This window comes from Callionymus lyra, chromosome 11 (assembly GCF_982586985.1).
Source record: "Callionymus lyra chromosome 11, fCalLyr1.hap1.1, whole genome shotgun sequence".
Classification (NCBI taxonomy): domain Eukaryota; kingdom Metazoa; phylum Chordata; class Actinopteri; order Syngnathiformes; family Callionymidae; genus Callionymus; species Callionymus lyra.
The window spans coordinates 18,899,146-18,921,612 of record NC_141828.1 but is presented as its reverse complement, the minus strand read 5'-3'; the positions used below and the strand labels follow the sequence as shown (position 1 = coordinate 18,921,612).

Here is a 22,467-nt window from a genome sequence, read left to right as displayed (position 1 = left end):
ATGTTTGCTTACATCTCGCACACACAATTTTTTTACTTTTCTCCTGTTTTCCAAGCTCGTACAGTGGGAAACAAATCCACGAAGACAGAAATTTGAAGGAAAAAAAAGCTTTGAATGATGATAATAGTCATTTACTTATTAAACTGTGTGTAAGATTAAATGAAATTGACCACAAAAACAATGGTTTCACACATTTTTACCTTTTCTAAAGACGTTGAATAGCGATGGGTTGATAATGCGTCATGATACAGATGTGTATCACGATACTGTGCCTTTATTTTTAAGGCCACTAGATGGCACTCTCACTTTAATAATGATATCAGGTCTCATTGAATTATTGGATTATAGCCTAACATTATAAAGAAGAGAGTGCCATCTAGTGGCCACTCAAAGCGAAGACACTGTATCATGATACATTACATACAGATTTATTTCAGTATAAATATGAATAAATGATTGGGCTGGGTCATAAAATGAAAGCAATATACATCACAAAATATATTTTCTTTAGATGTTATGTAGTTGATAGACTTGATGTGGGTATGATGAAAAAAACTTGCTATTAAAATCCATTAAATTCTATCATATTCTAAATAAAATCATAATGAAATTAACTCAATAAACAGAGAAAAACGAGTCCAAGCAAACACAATGGCGAGAAAAACTTGAGAATAACCAGACTCTGTGTGATCGATCGATGCTTTTGTCATTGTTAATTTGTTTCCAATACCAATATTTAATATAATATATATAATTGTTTTTCCAAAATTGTTAACATGTTTTTTTAAAAATCAAGTTGACTCACAAAACAATCACTCTGGGAAGAGGGAAAATGTTCCTTAATTATTTCCTTCACTATAAAAGCCAACGTTTAATGCATTTACTTGCTGCTCCATAAGAACAGGTTTCTGCAGCATTATCAATTAGAAGAGGCAAGAGAAGTGTGTGTCCCTCTCCGTGCAGGCATATGCTTCAGCAAGTGTTTGGGTTCATGCCCAGCACTTACATTGTGCCGAGGAACAAAATGACCACGGGAGAAGCTGCTGTCACAGGACGCCCAGGAACTTGGGACCACACACACACACACACACACACACACACATCAGTATGGGGGGTATAATGACAAAGAATGCATGTAAATAAATCTCCATCTTTTACCCCACATCAGTCAGTGAGCAGCACTCCAAGAGTGAGCGAAAAAGCTCGAGCAGCGCTGGAGCCACCAGGAAGTGCACCGGTAAGCTGCACCATCTGGGATGTGGACTCTGCCAATTTTCTTTCACCCTTCCCCGCCTCAACTTTATTTTTTTTTAGCTTCAAAAACATTATTTACAGTCCAATTCCTTGGTGGGCTTTTTAATCCGAAAAGAGTGACACCCCCTGCCCCCCGCCCCCCCTGGCACCAAGCTGAGAGTGCTTTCTTGCCATGCTAAGGCCAGAGAGGGCCAAGTTCCAGTACAAGTCAGGGTAGAACGAAGAGGGCTGCATTGACAGGGGCATCCGGCGTCAAACCGCTGCCAAAATAAATGCGGGATTGTGCTGGGGATGCCTGTGAGGGAAGAAATTGAAAGACTTTTGTAATACAAGAAAAACCCTTTAAGGAAGTACCCGAAAAAATCACCCAATTTGTATCAATTCATTCTAGAACTGATTGTATTTTGTGTGCCTCTCATTTGTTATGTGTTTTATGTGTTCAAATGGCATTTTTTTTCACCAAGTTTTCTTGATAAAGTTCTTCTCTAAAACAGATGCTACGGAAGACGTCTTATGGAATTAGGGTGAGGCTGAAATTCTCTTTCACAAGTGGTTACTCGTTCACACGGTCTCCATTACGGGTACAGTAAACCCTCTATTGGCTTCTTGAGTGATTAACCGGTATGTAAAAGTATCTTTATTTTTAATACAGACATATATTACATCCATATCAGTAAAAGAAAAAAAATCATAACTAGTTAAATCAATACACTTAACAGTTAAAAAGAAATATATATATAAGAGGATAGAAGAACAGGTAATAGAAAACACAATGAGTGACAGTGGTGAGGAAAAACATCCTTTTAGAAGGCAGAAAACTTGAGCAGAACCAGACTCGGTGTGATCGACTGACACTTATGCCACCACCAACTGTTTGCAACACCAACTCTCACACACACACAGACTCACTTTATAGCCAGCGACTAGTACAAAAGGCAACCACAACCTGTTTGAAAATAAAAAAAAATACATTAACTATTGAATTGTAATAAATACGATATCTATTAATGTATCAGCTTTGCACTTGAGAGTCAGGGACCACACACAAACAATTCTTATATGTTTACATTAAATTTAAAATATGTGTTTTGTAGAAAAAGCTGCATTTCTGTTGTTAGAGCATACCATCAGGGGTTATTTACTGGGGCACAATGTTGTTGAGGGTGATTTTGTGTTCAATGGTAAGATTTAGATCAGACAAAGTTGAATTGTGGCTTAAACTTTGAAATAATCTTTGTTTTTCAAATTAAATATCAGTATTTTAATATAGTTGTTGTGATGAGTGATGCTTATGATGTAAAATAATAAACGATAAACACGCTGTCAACTTGACTTGTCACTCTCTGGACTAGTTTCACTATCAAATTAAATTATTTATTTTTGTGTTAAATAGATCTTGGACCTCAATTGTATTCATCAGTATGTGTCTGTTTGTACAAAACTCTCTTTTCATTGAATTATCTAAATTAGAAAATGTGCTTGAGCCTCGCCCACTGAAAAAGTTTTTCTGGAGATGAAATCTTGTTTACCCTGAACCACACCCACTCTGCTGTGATTGGTCAAACGTCATTAATCCAGGAAGTCTCCACCTCCAATACTTATTGTATAAACAAAGTGGGTTGTCATTACATCTGGCTGGAGAAGTAGTGAAGAACATTATTACATCATAATGGACTGTGCTCTCGTAACCTCTCGTTCGCAGAGATTACACACAAGGGAGAACTTTATAAAGTAATAAGTTCAAAACATGGTCATGATGAGGGACTTACTGCATCTTGGAGAGAAAACAACAACAACATAAATAATATTTTAAAAGTATTTAGGAACCAGCAAGTATCTAGTCATAGTGTGTTGAGTGTGTGTCCGGTGTGTGTGTGTGTGTGAGAAGTGGGCAAGAAGGCTCCGCCTCGCTCAAAAAAAAAAGCGAGAGAGAGGGAAAAAAAAGGGAAAAGCAAAACTGATACACACCTCTCAATCCTGGCAGGAGGGGAAAAAGAATACGAGTGCTTCTCTTTTTTTTTTAGGAAGTAAACATCCGCACCTCCAGCGACGCAGCGTCACCCCCTCGGAGAAAAAAAAAACACACAACCGATCGCGAAGGTTTTGCGTTCAGGATCCAAGTTCTTCTCATGACATCTGAAAGGTGGATCACTCTCCCAACCCGAGGGAACACTTCGAAAATGCGTAGCCCGCGACGCCGCCTGAAGACCCGAGGAGGGAACTCTCTCTGAGACAGTCCAGCTCGAAGGTAGGTCCAGCGTGAAGGTGTGTATGTTGTGTACATGTTGTGTACATGTTGTGTAGTTGTTTCGCCTTCCATGTGTCCCTGCGCCATCAGCGAGAGAGGAGGGACTCGTGTGTTGGTGTGTTTGTGGAGGCTGAGGACTTTCTCAACCCTGAGAAACATCTGAAAATAAACACAAGTTTTTCCTCAACTTAAATGGACTTTATGACGTGTATTTATAAAGTTCGCTAATGAGTTCTTGGTTAATGAGCCAATTAGGCTTCCGTCCACGTGAAGCACCTGCGAAAAGAAAAACCAAAAAAAAAAAAAAATACTAATCCTTCTGTTTTCACTTCATGACAGAGATGGACGTCAAGTCTTCACTTGGCTTTATTATGAGTGCGTTTTTTTTAAGGAGCTCTTATGTGAAGAAGTGGAGGAAGAAGAAGAGGAGGAGGAGGAGGAGGAGGAGAAGGAGGAGGGGGAGGGCGGATCCATTGTCTGGCCAGTGAAGGGGTGGAGAGTGAGGCTGTATGCAGATGTGCTGCTGACAAGGACATCTGCTCTCCCCGTGTATCACAGCACAACTTCTGACAAGCTGGAGTGGAACACTCCAAACTTCAAGACTTTAAAAAGCGGATCTTTAGCATACTATTATCAAAGTAATAGTTCACCCTTAATTCAAACTTCACTCATTTTCTAGTCATGTCGACCAAAGGGTTGGGATTGTTTTCAGACTAATCCATTTTTTTTTTATAGTTATAGACGAAAATTTATGTTCATTTTAATGTAGTGACTAAATGTCAGTTGTTTTTCGTCTTCATCGTCTGTAAAGTCCATCTTATATTGAAGCCTCGACATTAGGAATTGTTCCGAAAAACAAGTCTTGGTTTTAAGTTCCAGGTCTGAAGACTTTCCTCGTTGAAACAAATGGAAACTGTCATTTTTCATGTCCAGGCTTCAATAAAAATTGAAAGTCGAGCAGGAGGTATTTGGATGTTTTTAAATGTCTTTTTGGACGAAGATGAAGATGAAGACAACTGAGCTCTAGTCCCTAGATTAAAATTAACAAATAATTGTGTCTATAACTCTAAAAAGGAATAGATTACTCTGAAAATAATCCCAACCCTGGGTGAGGGTGAGTTGTAAATGAATGAACTGAAGTTCAAGTAAAATTGAAAAGAGACGATCATACGAAACGAAAACTTTACATGTATACAAAACGTCCTTCAAAGACACTCAAGTTTGCAATGAAGTATTTTGAGAAACATGAGGTATGTTTTAATGTAAACTTTAAACTTTCTAGTCATTTACCAAAGACCCGGACAATTCCCTCATGTTTAACATAGAACGTATTCATTCATTATTCTCATTTTTCACATGAATTAGTTTAAATGACAACCTTTATACTATATATATACTTCCCTAGAACATGGATAATATAAGTAAGAAGTCACATAGATCAAGCAGCTTAATTGTTTATTTAAAAATGTAACCTATATTTTCATGAATTTCATTATTAAAATTATATCTTTCATACTTTAAATGTTTTTACTTAAACTATTTCTCCGTGAGGACTGTACCACTTTCTTTGGTGGAAAAAATTAAATGTTTTTTATTTTCTTGTTAAGGAAAAAAGGAAATTATTAAGTGAATGTATAGTATAGTTAGATCCTTAATGTATTATATAGTGTATTCAGGATTCAAAAAGCTGTTTATTTGTTTTTATAGCAAGAAAGCATTTTATGTTTTAAAATAAATGTATTTTGTTTGGTTGGTGACGACGATAAATTATAAGCTTATAGTTTAGGATTCATGCATTTTACATCCATTATTGTATGTATAAATAAGAAAATTAAATCTCACTGGTCTTGTAGAAATACAACTTAATCACTAGAAGCCTCTTAGATTAGTTAAAAAAACACATTTTGATAAGAAAGCTCTTGTTACAATTTATTAAATCTCATTTTACACTCAGCCAGATCGGAATGTAATCTGATAGAGAAGTTGGAATTTCCATTTCAAGGGGTTTTTCCAACTAATTCTTCTGACTTTGAGCTGGAAAAAAAAAGGATTACAAATGGAATTTTCCATCATCAACTGAACTTTTTCTTAAAAAAAAAAAGAAAAAAAAGAGACAATTCTTTAGCAAATCAGAGGCTCTTCCTGCTCCTTCTCTCTGCTTGGGTTTTGAACTTCCGCTCGCGCATCCTTAGGCAAACAGAGACAGCTTCTCACCATCCACACGACAGCTCCCATCATGCCTGTTTCTTAAAGGTTTATTGCATGGGAAAGAAAACGCTGAGAAAAAAAAAAAATGCAAAAACCGACACTTACATATTTATGATCTCCTGCTCGCTGTCGTACGCGTGCACGTGTGCGTCTGCTGCTGCAGATATATTCCCCGGTGACTGCCGGAGTCAGTGTACTGTGATTATGAACACGATTTGTGCTTGTTGTACATAGATGAACAAGTGCGGAGGATTCATGTGGGATTCTGCTCTATCTATACACAGCATGCATAGAATCCAATGTATCAGTTATATTTTTTAAATCTTTAAAAAAATAAATAATAGAAGCAGCACATTACGCGACTCTTTTGTCAGGCTAATTATTTTCCGTGTCTTAAAGCAAAGCAATTACAACTAGTTAATCATACCATTCTTTATTCAACAGAGTCATTTGCTGAAATAGCTTTCTACTGAGAATTCCCATAACGGCTGAGCCACTAACGGCTTCTAAAAGTTCCCATCGGAGTTGCCTGGAAAAAAAGGATTTTACCATCATGTGACTGTGTGTGATCTGGTAATGGGTGTGAAATGGCAGCAGATAAGTAAAAAAAAAAAAAAAAAAGAAGTCATATGGATCACATCCAGGCGGATATGTCGGTCGTTGGAAAAAAATGAAGCCGATGAAGTTTGACAGCTTCCCATGATGTTTTATTTCTGGCGACATTGTTCTTTGTGTGAAGTGACACAGATCTGGAGAACGTGACTCTCATATCATACGAGGGGCTTTGATGTCGGGAACAAAAAAAGATTGTGAACCAAGAGGAACACTTTCGCTTCAGAGCGGCTTCTGTTCTTGTTTAGCGCCGTGAATTTTTTCCACGTGTAATTGCTGCTGCAATCGACGACTGCTTTGTTTCGTCGTGATTCACTGAATTCTGATACGAAAGGATGTGGACGGTCGGAAAAAACGGCGGCAGGTGTTTTGACGAAAAAAAGGGTGTTTACAAGATAGTGGACGTGATTGTTCTCCGCCTGTGTGGGCGCGAGTGTCGTACGTTCGTTCCTCACGTCTGGTTTTATTGTATCGTCACAGCTGGTCTGAAGGGATGGACAGAATGACTTCTCGTCTTCTTCGTCGCTCCTCTGATAGAACACCTGCGGTTCAGCTCAAACTACGAGGCGCCATCTTTTCAGCTCAACAGTTGTGTCGAACATGTATGAGCGCTTAACACTACTTCTTAAATAATATTAAATGTGTCATGTCTTTTTTACTTTCACTTTTTTGTCCTTTTCTTTGATTAATTGATCCTTTCTCTGAGTTTGTCTTAAATTTACAAATCCACATTTTGGTAATAAACTGCATCCTAAATGTATTTCTTTATATTTTACCGAACAATATATCTAGGCCATGCGTCGGAAATAAAATATTTCAGCAGGAGCCACATTATATACTGCAATTGATGTTAGGGGCCGTCAAGCCAATGGAAAAAAGCAAAACCTTAAAAAAAAAAGATGCCATGTCATTTTTAAAGCAAAGCTAATTTAAAATATATAATATATAATATAATATATGGAAAAGTGTATTTAATATACTTCAAGAAATACTCACAAAAAGGACACAAGGAGGAAAAGAGATGATAAAAGGCCTAAAACAAAAACATTTTATGTTGTTGTTATATGTTGAAATTAATAAAAAAAAACATTGTAAGTTAGCTATCAGACACATGTCTAGTTAGACGATCATATTTTAACCTCACAAGGGCCACATAAATACAGTCAAAGGGTGGCATGTGGCCCCAAGGTCAGGTCTAGGCATTGGCAGAAGATGGATGGATGGATGGATGGATGGATGGATGGATGGATAGATAGATAGATAAAAACTTTATTTATCCTTCTGGAGGTCGCCTTCGTGAAATTTTGGTCTGTGACGAAAGGGTCTTTGTTTCTTATCGTGCTGAAATTCTTCCTATTATGAACTTACCAAGATCAGGATCATCTCCTTCAAATCCGAGACCATGGTTCTCAGCATTAAACGATGCTTGAATGGTGGAGATTGAGTATCTTGAGGTCTTGTTCATGAGTGAATGAAGGGTTTTTGTTTTTTTTAAATACTGTAATTAAAGCTATTATGATGAAGTACGGGACTGTTTTAGTAGTAGTAGTAATAATAATATATTTTATTTAGTAGTAGTAGTAGTAGGTTACATTTGTTTTAATCTCAACTTGTCCTTTACTTTGGTTTCTGTGTATTAACATATATATATTTATAGTTTTTTTAATAGAATAGTACATTTTTAACCGTATACATTTTTGTTTTGTATGCACCAAACAGGGAAAACCATAGATATTGCAAATAAAATCAAGCATTTTTAACTGTAATCGAAAGTTTCAACTGTAAAAACTAAATATATATACATTTCCAAATGTATTCAATGTCATTCAAACTCGATGTCTTTTGTTCGTTTTTTTGTCCAAATGGAAAAGTAGCACAGAGAAGAAGAGTTCTTTTCCATCTCGCTGAACATGACACACGTTTTCTTCTAGCGCTCGTGTAAACCAGCAACCCTGCAGGGTCCTTGATTCTCGTCTACTTCCCTCACAAGGTTTTCCTAATTGCACTCAAAACTCTCTGTTAGCCACAGATAGACGGAGTCAGGAGGGAGGGAAGAGACTTGGCTGAGGAGTACAGTTACATACTGAAGTTTTAAAAAAAAACGCTCACCACAAACTTTTAGGGAAACCACAGAGGAGGGGAAGACAACGACATGTGCCCTTTTTTCACAGAGACGGAGACGCCATCTGCACGAGGCTCGCTCGGGTGTTTTTCTGCGAGAGATGTTATGAAACCTGCTCTGCTGTGCCGGTTGTTAATGCTGACAGTTAATAATGTCTGTGTCTTCCTAGAAGTGGAGAATAGACAAGTGAGGAAAATGATATCAATGAAGCTGCGCTCAAACTTACACTGAGGGATTGAATTTTATTTCCTACTTTTTCCTTCCTGCTTTTTTTTTTTTCTGGCTGAGCTTCTCAGAATGGAGCTGGGGAGGGTGTGGGGGGGGGTCCATTGTGTCTCAACTGAACCTCAGTTCCAGTCCAGCTGACATAGACTTGTGTCAGGAGGATCCATCCTGCTGATGTTGGGGAAGCAGCAAAGTGAAAAGAGATGTCTAAAATGCTGAAGTGGGCTCCCGCTCTGTTGTTCCCCCCGAATTCTGCTGAGCACCACTTCACTGAGGAAAACTTCAATGACTGATTTCGCTGACAAGGGAGAAAGTGGGACACTGGAGTTGGTATTTTGGGAGTCACTTGTGTTTTGGCAATTTTTTTTTTAGACCCATCGGAAGTGTTAGCACCGACTTTTCGTCATTTAAAAATTTCATGAGGGGGTTGACTCACTCACTCCCCATCAGGATCAAAATTAAATATGATTGGAAAAGAAAAAATAACGATAAAAAATCGATACAGTGCTGTTGAATATCTATACGCTATTGTAAAACAAGATAATACTGTATCATAATGTGTTAGTGTATCAATATTTACCCCCCTTCAGTAGTTGATACAAATACCAGTACATCTTTCCGATATTTCTATACTTTTCAATACTATAGGTAAAAAAAGAACCCTGTACTTTTAAGTAGGAACTTCATTAAGTAACAAAAGCAACATTCAATGAATTTTCATTCAAAGAGTTTTCCATTTTTTTTCTTATAATTGTGCAAATAAACGTCTAAACAAAAAACTTCTATATATAGAAACTGGTGATCAGCGACCTGTAGTGATGTGTTGCTCAACATTGATTCACCTGGAATCCAAAGTATTTCCAAATTCGACTCCGTCTCGCTTATCGATTATCTTTGGCTCTCTTTTCAAGCAAATATGTATTCTGTCACTATCGGTTCTGCTAACAACTTGTGTATTCAGAACTTACGGTACAGAAACAAGCTGGTAACGTTGCATTTTTTGGGGTTGATATCAAATTAGTACTTGTGGTAACGGTTCTTGTGAACCCAAGTTTTTGAGTGATAACCATTGTTTCAAGACCACAAGCGTGGTCGAATCATTAGGACATCATGATCATTCAATCATTTTAACATGATAGTTTTGAGAAAAAGACATGACTCTAAAGCTGAATGCATCAATAAATGGACATTGGAGACGGCAGCGTAAAGAACTGACTTGACACAAAAAGGCGACAAAAGCTTTGACAGCCAATAAAAGCAGATGACACGAACTTGACAATGATTGTTCATATTTTCCTTAATATCACATGATTCAACATAAACACCTTAAGCTCGGAAATGACAGTAATTTCATCTGTCAAAGTAATTTCACATCCATGCTTGAGCCCCTGCTAATCCAGGTTGGACTTCATCCAGGACTTATCCCTAAATAGGAGCCACTCTTCGGGAGTGAGACTTGAGTTGATGGAACAATCTTGTTGTCTGAATGATTAATGCATTTCAACACTTTTCTGCAAGTTTTTCTCCTCATTGTCTTTGAACAGCTTGGCCACGTCCTCCACTGTGCGCAGGTGAATTTGTTAGCGAGTCCACTTCCCTGCCAACCCCCCACCCCCCCCCCTCAATATTTTACCCAAGGACCCGTCTTGTTGAATTTGATTGGCCCTGACATTTGAAAAGGTCCTTGAAATTTAGAATAAAAGTTGTTTATGGCAACTAGAGAACTCTCCTCGCAGCCGAGTAAAAATGGCATTTTGAAAGGAGCACGACTCTTGAATATTTAAATGCTAATGGCTCGGGGACTGTTAGGAACTTCTACTCCGTGAACACGGCGGCACTTTTTTTCTCTCAGATCCGCAGAAGGTGCTGCTTGGTTTTTATGAACTGATAAAGTTGAGGCTGAATATAATTTCCTAATAAATGATTACATCCTGATTTTATGGCTGCGTGGAGATGAGCCCAACACAAAAGAACGAGCTTATGTACTTTCTCCAAAAAGAAAGAGCCTCTGGGAAATCTGTTTCTAAATTTCTAGCATCTGTGCCGTATTATTGCAACAGTTATGATGTAGATAAAGTTTACAACTTGTTTTATAAGCTTGCTGTCGGGCCGCCAGCGCCCCAGGGGTTCTAGCGAGGAATCCCTGTAGTGAGACGTTTATATATCTTTCTACGTAATAAACAACATTTTAGTTTAGGTGGTTTTGTTAGATGGTTGTGCTCCTGTGGTGGTTGGTACTGCAATACAAAAAACATACAGACTTTAATTGATGACTGTTTATCGTCATAGGAGTTATTTTTCGGAGACTAAAAAATTATTTGGGCTATCACCAGGGGGAGATTTGCGGTGACAACTAAAATTGGTTCAGAAGTCGCTAGGACTTAACTGAGACTTCGCTGCTAGGTCTTTTTAACTAACATGCTAACTCAATAATCATTTGAGCATGTTCAAAAAACAAGGACCTTATTTTCCAAGTCATTTTCTACCATATACCCTTATGGGGGAATATCCTAGATTCTTCGGGCGAGAGGCGGGGGACACCCTGAACAGGATGCCAGTCACTGGGTACATAGAGATATACAACCATTCACACAGTCACTCATACCTACTGACAATTTCCCCAACTTCCCAAACAATACATGTATATGTAACAAGTATATACTAAGTATTTTTTTGGATTGTGGGAGAAAACCGAGTACCCGGAGTAAAAAAAATGTGCTTAAAACTACCAAAAAGTATTTAGCAAAAGCCAGGTCAACATAGATAACACGCTATTATTGCTTAACCCTTGTGTATATCCGGTTATTTATGTTGTGTTATATCGGGGTCAAGGTGACCCGGAGGCCCCAAAACAAATGTGTTTTTGAGGTATCCCTTGTGTTGTCTCTGGGTCAGGGTAAATGACTTCCACCAATGCAACACAAGGGATAACTGAAATGCATTTGTTTATCGGGCCTTCGGGTCACTTAGACCCTGAGATAACACAAGGGTTAAGCAATAAAAGCGTGTTCTCTATGTTGACCTGGCTTTTGCTAAATATCTTTTGGTAGTTTTAACCACATTTTTTGGACAGACGACTAGCTAGCTATGCTTACCACTCACCCTAAATACTATTTTATATCTATATTTATGGATATATCGTAGTATTCTGGATGAAAGTCAAACCATACTTGATAGTGTGTGGCGTTTACGTGGGTGACTCGATCACATTCAAGGTCTTAAGTTCAAGATAAAGAGCCGACCTCACCTTTTTATCCGTAAATGCCGGGGAGTTTTTAATGCGAAAAAGCCCGTCGACGTACCTCCCCTCGAAACCGTCGCTTTCGCTCGCATATATATATACTGGCAGGCGGCCAAACAGGGGAAGCCTGGCGGACGTCCACGAGAGCATTTGACTGCTAAACTCTCGCTGTTAAACGAGAGGCTGCACTTCCCATTGATTTAAGTGAGTGGGGGGACATCAGCGGGGCCACGGCTACAAACACAAACATGCTTACACAATGTCGCGCGGAAAGCAGTTATCGACTCCATGCCTGGCTGGGAGCGAAGAAAAATGAGCAGCTGACTTATCCGTACCGTGAACAAAACCGTGGTTAATGATTGGTTGGCGGGAAAAACACCATGTGTCAATACGCTCACGGAGAATTTAGACACGGTGTACAATGGAATTAAATACACAATGGTGTTTGTTTTATAGGGGAATATATACGTATATTTTTAAGTCAAAAGTGTCTCTATAGCTAGTTTACATTATCCACTGATATCGTGAGTGGCAGACTCTCGTAACGCCGTCTCATCACATCAACTATCATCCGTATCAATCTGGTTAACCAGAGCCTGCGAGGCCCGAGGCAAGCTTCTTTGATTCCTTCGCTGCCGAGAGACTCAGCGGGACGTTTTTGGCTTTTCAACTCATCAGCTTGTTCGCACAAAGGCGCGTTTGATTTTCTACACATGTGAAGATGTGTGATTTGCCGAGGCCCGAACCAGAAGCGGGGGTTCCGTGGGTTAATATTTCCTCACCGAGAGAGAGAGAGAGAGAGTCTCCTGTCAGTCCGCCGTGGGTTCTTCTCCAGGGAGGGCGAGTTAAGGAATCGAACGTCTCGGAGCTCCTTTTAGCTCCGGAGAAAAAAAAAAAAAAAGGCTTTGAATCGTTTAAGTGTGTACAGAAGCTGCCTGACACTTTCAGTATCGAGTCTGGAGCCATCGCACAAGTTACACTTCTGCAGGTAATTGTTTGTGAAATGGCACCAGTAGTGACAAGCTGTGTCAGATTAGAATCGGGAGGATAGGATCACACACACAAAGCTCTGATGATTTAAAATGAAACGGCAGGAGAAGATTCATCGAGAGTCGAGAGCAACAAGGTTTTCTGCGCTGAAACCCCGATTTGCTCTCTGACTTTTTGAAATGCAGCGATCATCTAACCCTCAACCCAAAACTTTGTGGTATTTGTTGAAGAAAAACAAGCTTTGGTGGGCAGTTTTTGTTTAACCCTGGAACGAATAGGAATTATAATTAGGGGTTTTAGAAATATAGATATGGCTACAACGCAATATTTTTCTTCCACTATTCTTTAGAGCTTGTATCGTTATTGGACAGTGATGTATCGATTACATTTTTTTTTTTAAACGATTTAATTTTCACTTCATATCATATTCCTTGTGTTACCGTTGTTCTTTTATGGTTTGTCGTTCAATAATGTATTTGTTAAACAAAATAATTCAATTATTTTTACAATACAATTCCAAATATTCATGCCATGTTCATTTCTCGGTTTCTATTAAACTTCCGGCCACTAGATGGCAGCAGTAATTACGTCCTAAGCAGCTAAATGAACATTGATATCCTGCGAGATTTCGGCGATGACTTGGGACAGGAGGATACAGTACGACTCCAGCAGCTTTTAAAGCTGATGTTTGGACATATTTGGTTTCAGAACAAATTATAGAAGTTACGACTTTGTCCAGAGTCATGTGGTGTGTAAATTGTGCAACACCAGAGTCAGTCCTCAATAATACTACAAATATATCCTTATTCCTACACATACGCAATATATCATATTGTTGCCCCTGTATCGTGACAGATTTCCCAAGATCAAGACTGGGCTGGTCCCGGGCTGCCTAAAGAAGTACCAGGCGCCCTGCTAATGCTAGCTTGATGTAATAGTGATGTAATAATTAACAAGCTTATTAGGTAATTAGGTGAAATACTTTGGGTGAAGTCACCACTGCCTCTGAGTTAATGTTACTTCAGCACTTAACACCAACACACATTGTCCATAAAGTGCTGTGCAAAACAATAAAATACATACTGTATTTCATTCATTTTCAAGTTCATTTTGAACTTGAAAATTACATTTTAAATTTGTTCATTCTACAATTTGGTTCTGATCCCAGAAAGGATTTTTCTTGGAATGTCTCGGTCTCAGCTGAGGTGCCTTTGGTGGCTGCAAATCTGTTGACTGCTCCATCATTTGAAAGGTGAACACTTTGCAGTATTGAGTGAGGTAAACAAAACACTATTGTTTGCGCAATAACAATGTCATCATGATACAGTGATTCTGAGATACTGAGACAATGTATCTATGATATGATGATGTATTTGTTACAGTATTTAATACTATCTATCTCGCAAAGTGCAATGAAAAACCTTATTTGCCAAAAAAAATATACATACATAAACGCAAAACCACATACCTCAGCTATTTATATAACTTTTTATGTAAACAAAAAAGATGAAAAAAAAAACATCATGTCAAGACGCTTGTGTCGATTTCTCAAAAATAAACCTGTTAACTAGTGAAAATGAGTGAAACAAAAACTCTTTAGAAACAAAAATCTATGTTTCAGCATCATGTACAGAACACTATTGTTTGCATACAGTCCAGATTCAAAGATTCAAAGCGTTTATTGTCATAGGTACTACGTACCATGAAATTCTTACTTTGTACCCCCAACAAAAGTGCACAGTATAAACATATATATATCTATATATATACATACATATATAAATAACTATATATACATTTGAAAGAATAAAATCTAAAAACACAGCAACAAAATTACAGTATACGTAGACGCGAATACACGGAAATCTTGTTGTTTGGAGTCCAGAGCTTTAGCTGAATCAGCGTTACGGTGAGATGTATTTTCAATGCACTAATTTAGTTTTAAGCCGGTCATGATATTTACTATAATTTCTTTCTAAATCCGAAGGTTGGCCCGTGAATGTAACGGCAACATTAAACCGGTCCAGTGCTCAAGAAAAGGTTGGGCACCGCTGCTATAAACGATGTTGTGAGTTTCTTTTTTTCTTTTTTTTAAATTAATAAAGTCACAGCGTGAAGCGTTCCACACTGGGCCGTCTCTCTTTTGTCCCCCGTGGCAGCAGGGCACCCACCTTGGCCTGCGCCCCATGTTTTTTTTATCTACCCCGCCTTAATTGTTTTAGCATGTTTCAGTCGCGCAGCCTCCCAGCTGAGACGGACAGATGGAAACGGTTCTCGCCGAGACATGAAGGCAGAGATGCAGGAGGTCGGGTCGTGTGATACGCCACTGATGCTCCTGCAGTTGGTATTAATGTAGGTCAGCGGCGTTCAACCCACAGCTAGTCTGCCTCTGGGGCCAGTTTGGCCTTTGCTTGACCCCATTTACTAACCAACCCAGTCGACTTACTTCGTGTGTAATTTGGCATTAATGGATACGAAATGATTCTCTTCACTATGAGGCTGATAAAAGAACAGTTTCACTTCAAGTTTCTCTTTTTTAAAGTCACATGACTTTCATCTGTCGATCCGTCCAATCACGTTGAAGGTAATATTGGCTTGACTATGTGACTATAAGGTTTCTCTTTGTGCGGAAACATGTCTTACATTTAAACTGTGCTGCTGAATAAACATTTAATTACGACAAATTTTTCATATTAGTAACATAAAGAAGCGTGTTTTATTGTGACACCAGAAAACAATAGGCCTCGGCATCGTTCAAAAATGCACAATACCGGTACTGATCCTAGCCTTGCTTTGATACCAGTTTCTAACAATACTTTTTTTTTCTATACCAATTTTATAAGATCAATTCTAACAAAAATTCTAACAAATCTTTAATAACATTTTTTCTCCTTCAAATTTCCAACATAAAAATAATAAATAAAAAACAATTTCTAATGCAAAAGAACATATGCTAACAAGTGACTTGTCAATCTGATGTTCACTGCCTTTATATCTTCAGAAAAATCTACATATTGTCAAGTTTTGATCACACATTTTGATTTTCGTCGCCACAAAAGAACCAAAGTTTTCTACAGAGCTCTGGAAAACAAGGGTTTATACTTTGTTTTCATGCCACAATCAGAGAAGAAGGAAAACATTAGTTTAAAGATGAAAATATTTGAGCCTGTTTTGTTTTATGATTAACAAATTCATCAGTGAAAACATTGTTTTAAGTAAAATTATAACATGTTTTACTTAAAATGAGTAAAAAACGAATATATTAACATCAATATATATCAAACTGTGATGTTACTTATAAAACTGGATCTTCACTGATGAAAACTATTTATTGAGATTTTATCCAAATGCTTAAAAGCCATCTGCAAAAACTAAAAATGTGTCTCGATGTTCACATATTTACAGTCTTGTTTAAATGTCTGCTTGTTTAAAACACTATGATCTTCGAGAAATCAGACTCCAGATCAGCGTCAGATGTTTCGAATCAAGACAACAATTGAATTGTGAAAAAAACCGAGTCAACGAAACAGTCGTGGTTTCAGCGATGACTACATTCCCGGCCATGAATGAGCTCTCGTGTCGAGTGAATTTGAGACGCTTGTTCGCTCAGAACGCCAGAGTTTTCATCTCTGCGGCTAATTAGCTTTAACACATGTTGCATATGCATGCGACTGGTTAAGTGGGATGAACGGACGGATCATCAAGTTCAACCATTAAAAGTGAGTTTTTTTAAGCGCCCCTTCATTCATAATTACTTATAATTATTATGAGTGGGATCAGTTTGAAATTAACTGAAGGGTTTGATGAAATGAAGCAGTGACAATAGAATAAATAAAAAAATAAATACAATTATTTTTCTTAAAATATGTATTTTTATATTAAAGATTAATTTAGTTTATTATTGGAAATATCCATTTAATATTTACATGTTGAATTGTTTATTTCTTTACATGGAAATAATTCATTTATATAAGAATATTGCCTCTGAAATGGTACTTCATGTCCTCCATAATGATGTGTAAAGAGATTACAATGACACAAAGTCATCGAGTGTTTTCTCTGGAGTCTCGTCGTTGCCGTCAGTCAGTTGTTTCACAGGCGGCTGCACATGTAGGACAGCGTTGCATTTGTCTCTTGTTTACAGCACTCTTTTCAAAGCTCTGGGTTTGTTGGGATTTTTGTTTCAGAGTTATTAATACAAGGATGGTTTCAAACATTGCTGCTGAGAACAAGTGATGCTGGGAAGAGTTTACTTTGAAAATTACTTCTTTTTTTTCCTCCCACTTCGTTAATGACTTTGTTGTAAAACAATTACACAATAAAAAAAAAACTGGTTGTTAATGTCGCCCTTCAGGTGTCATTAGTATTTTTAATTGTGGAATGATTGTGAAGTCTGTTGGGAAATATGAAACCAGAAGCTGCTCATTACGCAGGAGAAACAAGGAAATGCAATCGCTTGTCATTTAGAAAAGCAGTTTATTTATATGTGTCGAATAAATGTGCAGCTGTTTGGACCTTAGGACGTGAGGAGGTTTTATGGGGAGCCGCGGGAGCTGATTCATACTTGTGGACAGAGTTGACAAGAAAAGATCAGGAAGATCAATTGAACTGATGGACTCAAGGAGGCCTGGCTTCAGAGTCATGCTCAAGAAGAGACAAAAGTCATACAATTATATTACAATTATATCAAAGGCTGTTTTATCTTCTATTCCTATTGTGTCAAACTGTACTATACTGTGTACAACACTGTATCATGATACAACTGTGTACTGAAGACACTGTATCATGATACAGTTGTGTACTGAAGACTCTGCATCATGATACAGTTGTGTACTGAAGACACTGCATCATGATACAGTTGTGTAATAGAGACACTGCATCATGATACAGCTGTGTAGTGAAGACACTGCATCATGATAAAGTTGTGCAATTAAGACACGGTATCATGATACAGCTGTGTAGTGAACACACTGTATCATACAGTTGTGTAATGAAGACACTGTATCCTGATACAGTAGTGTAATGAAGACACTGTTTCATGATACAGCTGTGTAGTGAAGACACTGTTTCATGATACAGCTGTGTAATGATCACACTGTATCATGATACAGCTGTGTAACAAAGACACTGTTTCATGATACAGCTGTGTAGTGAAGACACTGTATCATGATACAGCTGTGTACTGAAGACACTGCATCATGATAAAGTTGTGTAATGAAGACACTGTATCATGATACAGCTGTGTAGTGAAGACACTGTATCATACAGTTGTGTAATGAAGACACTGTATCTTGATACAGTAGTGTAATGAAGACACTGTTTCATGATACAGCTGTGTAATGATGACACTGTATCATGATACAGTTGTGTAACAAAGACACTGTTTCATGATACAGGTGTGTAACAAAGAAACTGTATCATGATACAGTAGTGTAATTAAGACACTGTATCATGATACAGTCGTGTAAAGAAAACACTACAACATGATAGAGCTGTGTAGTCAAAACAATATATGTTGATACAGTAGTGTAATGAAGACACTGTTTCATGATACAGCTGTGTAGTGAAGACACGGTTTCATGATACAGCTGTGTAATGATGACACTGTATCATGATACAGTTGTGTAACAAAGACACTGTTTCATGATAAAGCTGTGTAGTGAAGACACTGTATCTTGATACAGCTGTGTACTGAAGACACTGAATCATGATACAGTTGTGTAATGATCACACTGTATCATGATACAGGTGTGTAACAAAGAAACTGTATCACGATACAGTAGTGTAATTAAGACACTGTATCATGATACAGTCGTGTAAAGAAAACAGTACAACATGATAGAGCTGTGTAGTCAAAACAATATATCATGATACAGTTGTGTAATGAAGACACTGTATCATGAGACAGCTGTATAGTGAAGACACTGTATCATGAGACAGCTGTATAGTGAAGACACTGTATCATGATAAAGTTGTGTAATAAAGACACTTTATCATGATACAGCTCTGTAGTGAAAGCACTGTATTACTATGTTTTAAAGCCAAAATGAGTCCAAACATCAGCTTTAAAAGCCACTGGACTCTTGTTTATCTTTTCTTTTTCAGTCATTGCTGACATTTCTACTGTTTTGTTGTTACTTTTCCACAAAAGGAAATGACGAATGTTAACTAGTGGCCAGAGGTTTAATTGCAACACACAAATGATTAAACACCGTAAATATTTGAGTGTTAATTGTCAAGACCGTATGCTTTATGTTATATTATATACCTACCTACATTTTTTTTGCTCTCTAAAAAGATCTGGTTTATAAGATATCAACATTTTGGAGCCAAAAATGATATTTCCTGAATTTCTTCTGTGAAGAATCCAGAGAAGGTTATTTGGTTATTGTTTATTTCACAAATAGTCTTTAAGGTCGTTTAAGGACGTTAAGGTCCTCGTGTGATAGTAACACTTTTTCTGTTACAAACTCTCTCAGGAAAAATTTTGGGGACCCCTGATCTAAATACTCAAATTCAAAGTGTTTGTCCGAGTCAGCATTACGGTGCTTTCTCACTTCACTCAGAAACACTCTGCAGGCGTCTGACGCGACACATCCAGACGCTGGAGTTTAAATAAAAATAAAAAAAAGCCCTAAACATGTCAGAAAAGGGTGTATCTTGGCCAGTCAGGGTTTGGAGGCAGAAAGTGGCCGAGGAGGAAGTTGTAAATCAGCAGTCAGGGCGACGGCTTTACGTCTCCCTCCAACTATCCCATTAATGAAAAAAGAGAAAGCGTAACCACCTGCCCTCGTCTTTTTTTTTTTGCTCTTCTTGCACTTTCCGCGGACATTAATCATAAAGTCTTAAAGAGTCTTTTAACGTAAACGATGCTGCTGCTGTTGCTGCTTCCTCGCGGCGCTAATGAAGTTAGATGAAGTTAATGTCGAGTAAAAGTGATGATTTGTCGGTTCGGAGAGAACTCCGGTGTCTTTGCTTTCATAGTTTGTAAATGTTAGTTGTTAACATCGCTGGAAGAGATCATTAATGTTACTACCTTCTTGCTTTTTTTTCCCAGGGTCAGACGATCTTCTTGACTAATGATGGTGTCGGCGTGAGGCTGATTATTAGCCGCACATGAATTACTGATATTGTTTTAAAGAGAAAACTGCTCACGAGACAACAGAGAAACGCAAGTTAAATAAAATAACTTTCTTTATCCAAGAGAAAGTTCAACTTAATTCCTCACCAGCGCCACATAACATCCGCCTCTCAAGACTAATGCACAATAGGATGGGTGTATTTGTGTGGTCTCTATGATTTTGTGTGTGTGTCTGTCTGTGTGGGTGTGTATATGTTATGAATATGTTTACAAGTTTATGATTATACGTTTATTTATGTGCGTGTGTACAGTATATGTATTTACAGTATTTGTGTTTATATATATATGTGTGTGTTTATATGTATGCATTTGTGTGTATTTATATGTATGTGTGTGTGTATATGTGTGTATGTATTTGTGTGTGTCTAAGTGTATGTATTTGCGTACATACAGTATGTGTATGTATGTAGTCGTAAGTATGAATGTGTGTTTGCGTGTATATATGTATGTATTTGTGTATATGTGTGCACATATATGTATGGCTGTGTATGTATTTGTGTATATGTTTGTGTGTATTTGTGTATGTGTATACCTATATGTATGGGTGTTTATTTATGTATGGATGGATGTATTTGTGTGTGTTTGTATGTATTTATTTGTGTGTATGTATTTGTGTATATGTGTTAAATATTTGTATGGGTGGGTTGTTTTCTTTCATTTGTTAAATCCATAGTTTTGTAGCTGTTTTATTAAGTGGAGAAGTGTTTCTTCAGGAAAAAAACAATCATGTTATATATTTATTTTGTATGTCTGTACTTGTATGTATATGTATTTTTAGATGTATTTGTGTATATTTAATTGTGTGTGAGTCTGTTTTTTATGTTTATGTATGTGTGTGTTTATATGTATGTATTTATGCATTTCTGTGTACTTATATGTATGTGTGCCTGTGTATGTATTTGTGTACATATGAATGTGTGTATTTGTGTATATATATATATATATATATATATATATATATATATATATATATGCATGTATGGCTGTGTATGTATTGGTGTATGAGTCTGTGTGTATTTGTGTATGTATTTGAGTATGTGTATACCTATATGTATGGGTGTGTATTTATGAATGTATGGATGTATTTGTGTGTATGTATTTTCAATTGTTAAATCCATAGTTGTGTAGCTGTTTTATTAAAGTCGTATTAGTATTTCCTCAGAAAAAAAATGATGTTATATATTTATTTTGTATTTTTGTATTTGTATGTGTATGTGTATGTATGTATGTATTCATGTCTGTCTATGTATTTGTGTGTGTGTTTGAAGGAGCGTACATCCTGCTTGTGTGTGTGTGAGGTCATCAGGATCACATTATTCAGTTCAGTGAGGTCGACGACCGAACGCTGCACCGATGATCTAACGACCGATGCTTGTGTTTCCTTCCAAGATGTTCTGATCTAAAAATAATTTGCAAAAGTCAAACTGAAGCATGAAATCTTTGGAGCATTTTCAAAAAACACTTAACAGCTTAACATTTTATGGTGGGCGTGTTCATGATAACAAATGTGAGGTTAATGTTGAAATCGACACGTTAGAGAAAACATTGTGCTGAACTCAGATCGACATATTTAAATTAAATAATTTAAAAAAAAGAGCAATATGATTTAATATCAAAGTAAACCTCATTTAAAGTTCAATAAAAGTTGACATAGTAGAAAGAGAATATGTGTTACATACTGTATAAAATATATTTCCAGTCTTATATGAGGATAATTCTCAAATTTGAAATCCAAAATATTCAGAAGTAAATACTGGATATAAAGTAATCTTCTTGTGTGTGTGTGGAAAATGAAATTACTGAAGAAATCAAATATATTTGTGATAGATTTCTACTCTTCACAGGTCACCTCTTCACACCTTCAGCTGCTGCCCTGTAGCTCACACTCCGAGTCTCCTCGAGTCTATTCATAGCTGGAGCAGAGTTACTCCTCCGCCTGACTCGCTCCTGTCTTCCCTTTTGCTCAATTACTTCTCCATCTGACTCCCACATGTGGGTCTCTTTGTCAGGAAGCTTTACCTTGTGGAGGTGGACGGAAACACTACGGGTTTTCTTCCTTTGCCAAAAACAGAAATAGGCTTTAAAAAAAAAAAAGAAAAAAAAAGTGGATTGCAGGAGATTGTTCCGGTCCTGCAGTTGAGATTCAAGCGGACACATCTGCAGTGCAGCATCCTCTCGCAGCAGCCAAACAAAAGATGCGTCTCCAGCGTCCCTCACAGTCAGTGGCGTAAATATCAACATGTATCACAGAGATGAGAGTTTCGAGCAGTGAGTCTTGTAATGTGAATTTTATACCAAGAGAGAAAAAAGCCACTGTTCCTGCCATTATATTCTACTGTAAGAAAATCCTCTTTTATTCCACTCTCTCTTCTTCTGCTGACACAACACAGGCCGCATTCATCCGAGCGACTCGTGCACACACTTGC

At 37.4% G+C, this 22,467-nt stretch overlaps 1 protein-coding gene across 1 annotated transcript in view; it reads left to right on the top strand.

Moving 5' to 3' along the window:
• The first annotated feature begins 3,131 nt into the window (after positions 1-3,131).
• The window catches only part of ctbp2a (C-terminal binding protein 2a), a 71,193-nt gene continuing 51,857 nt past the window's right edge, over positions 3,132-22,467 (top strand). The window contains exon 1 of the mRNA XM_087802203.1: positions 3,132-3,502. The gene's annotated coding sequence lies outside the window, so the exon portion shown is untranslated. The remainder of the gene's footprint in view (positions 3,503-22,467) is intronic.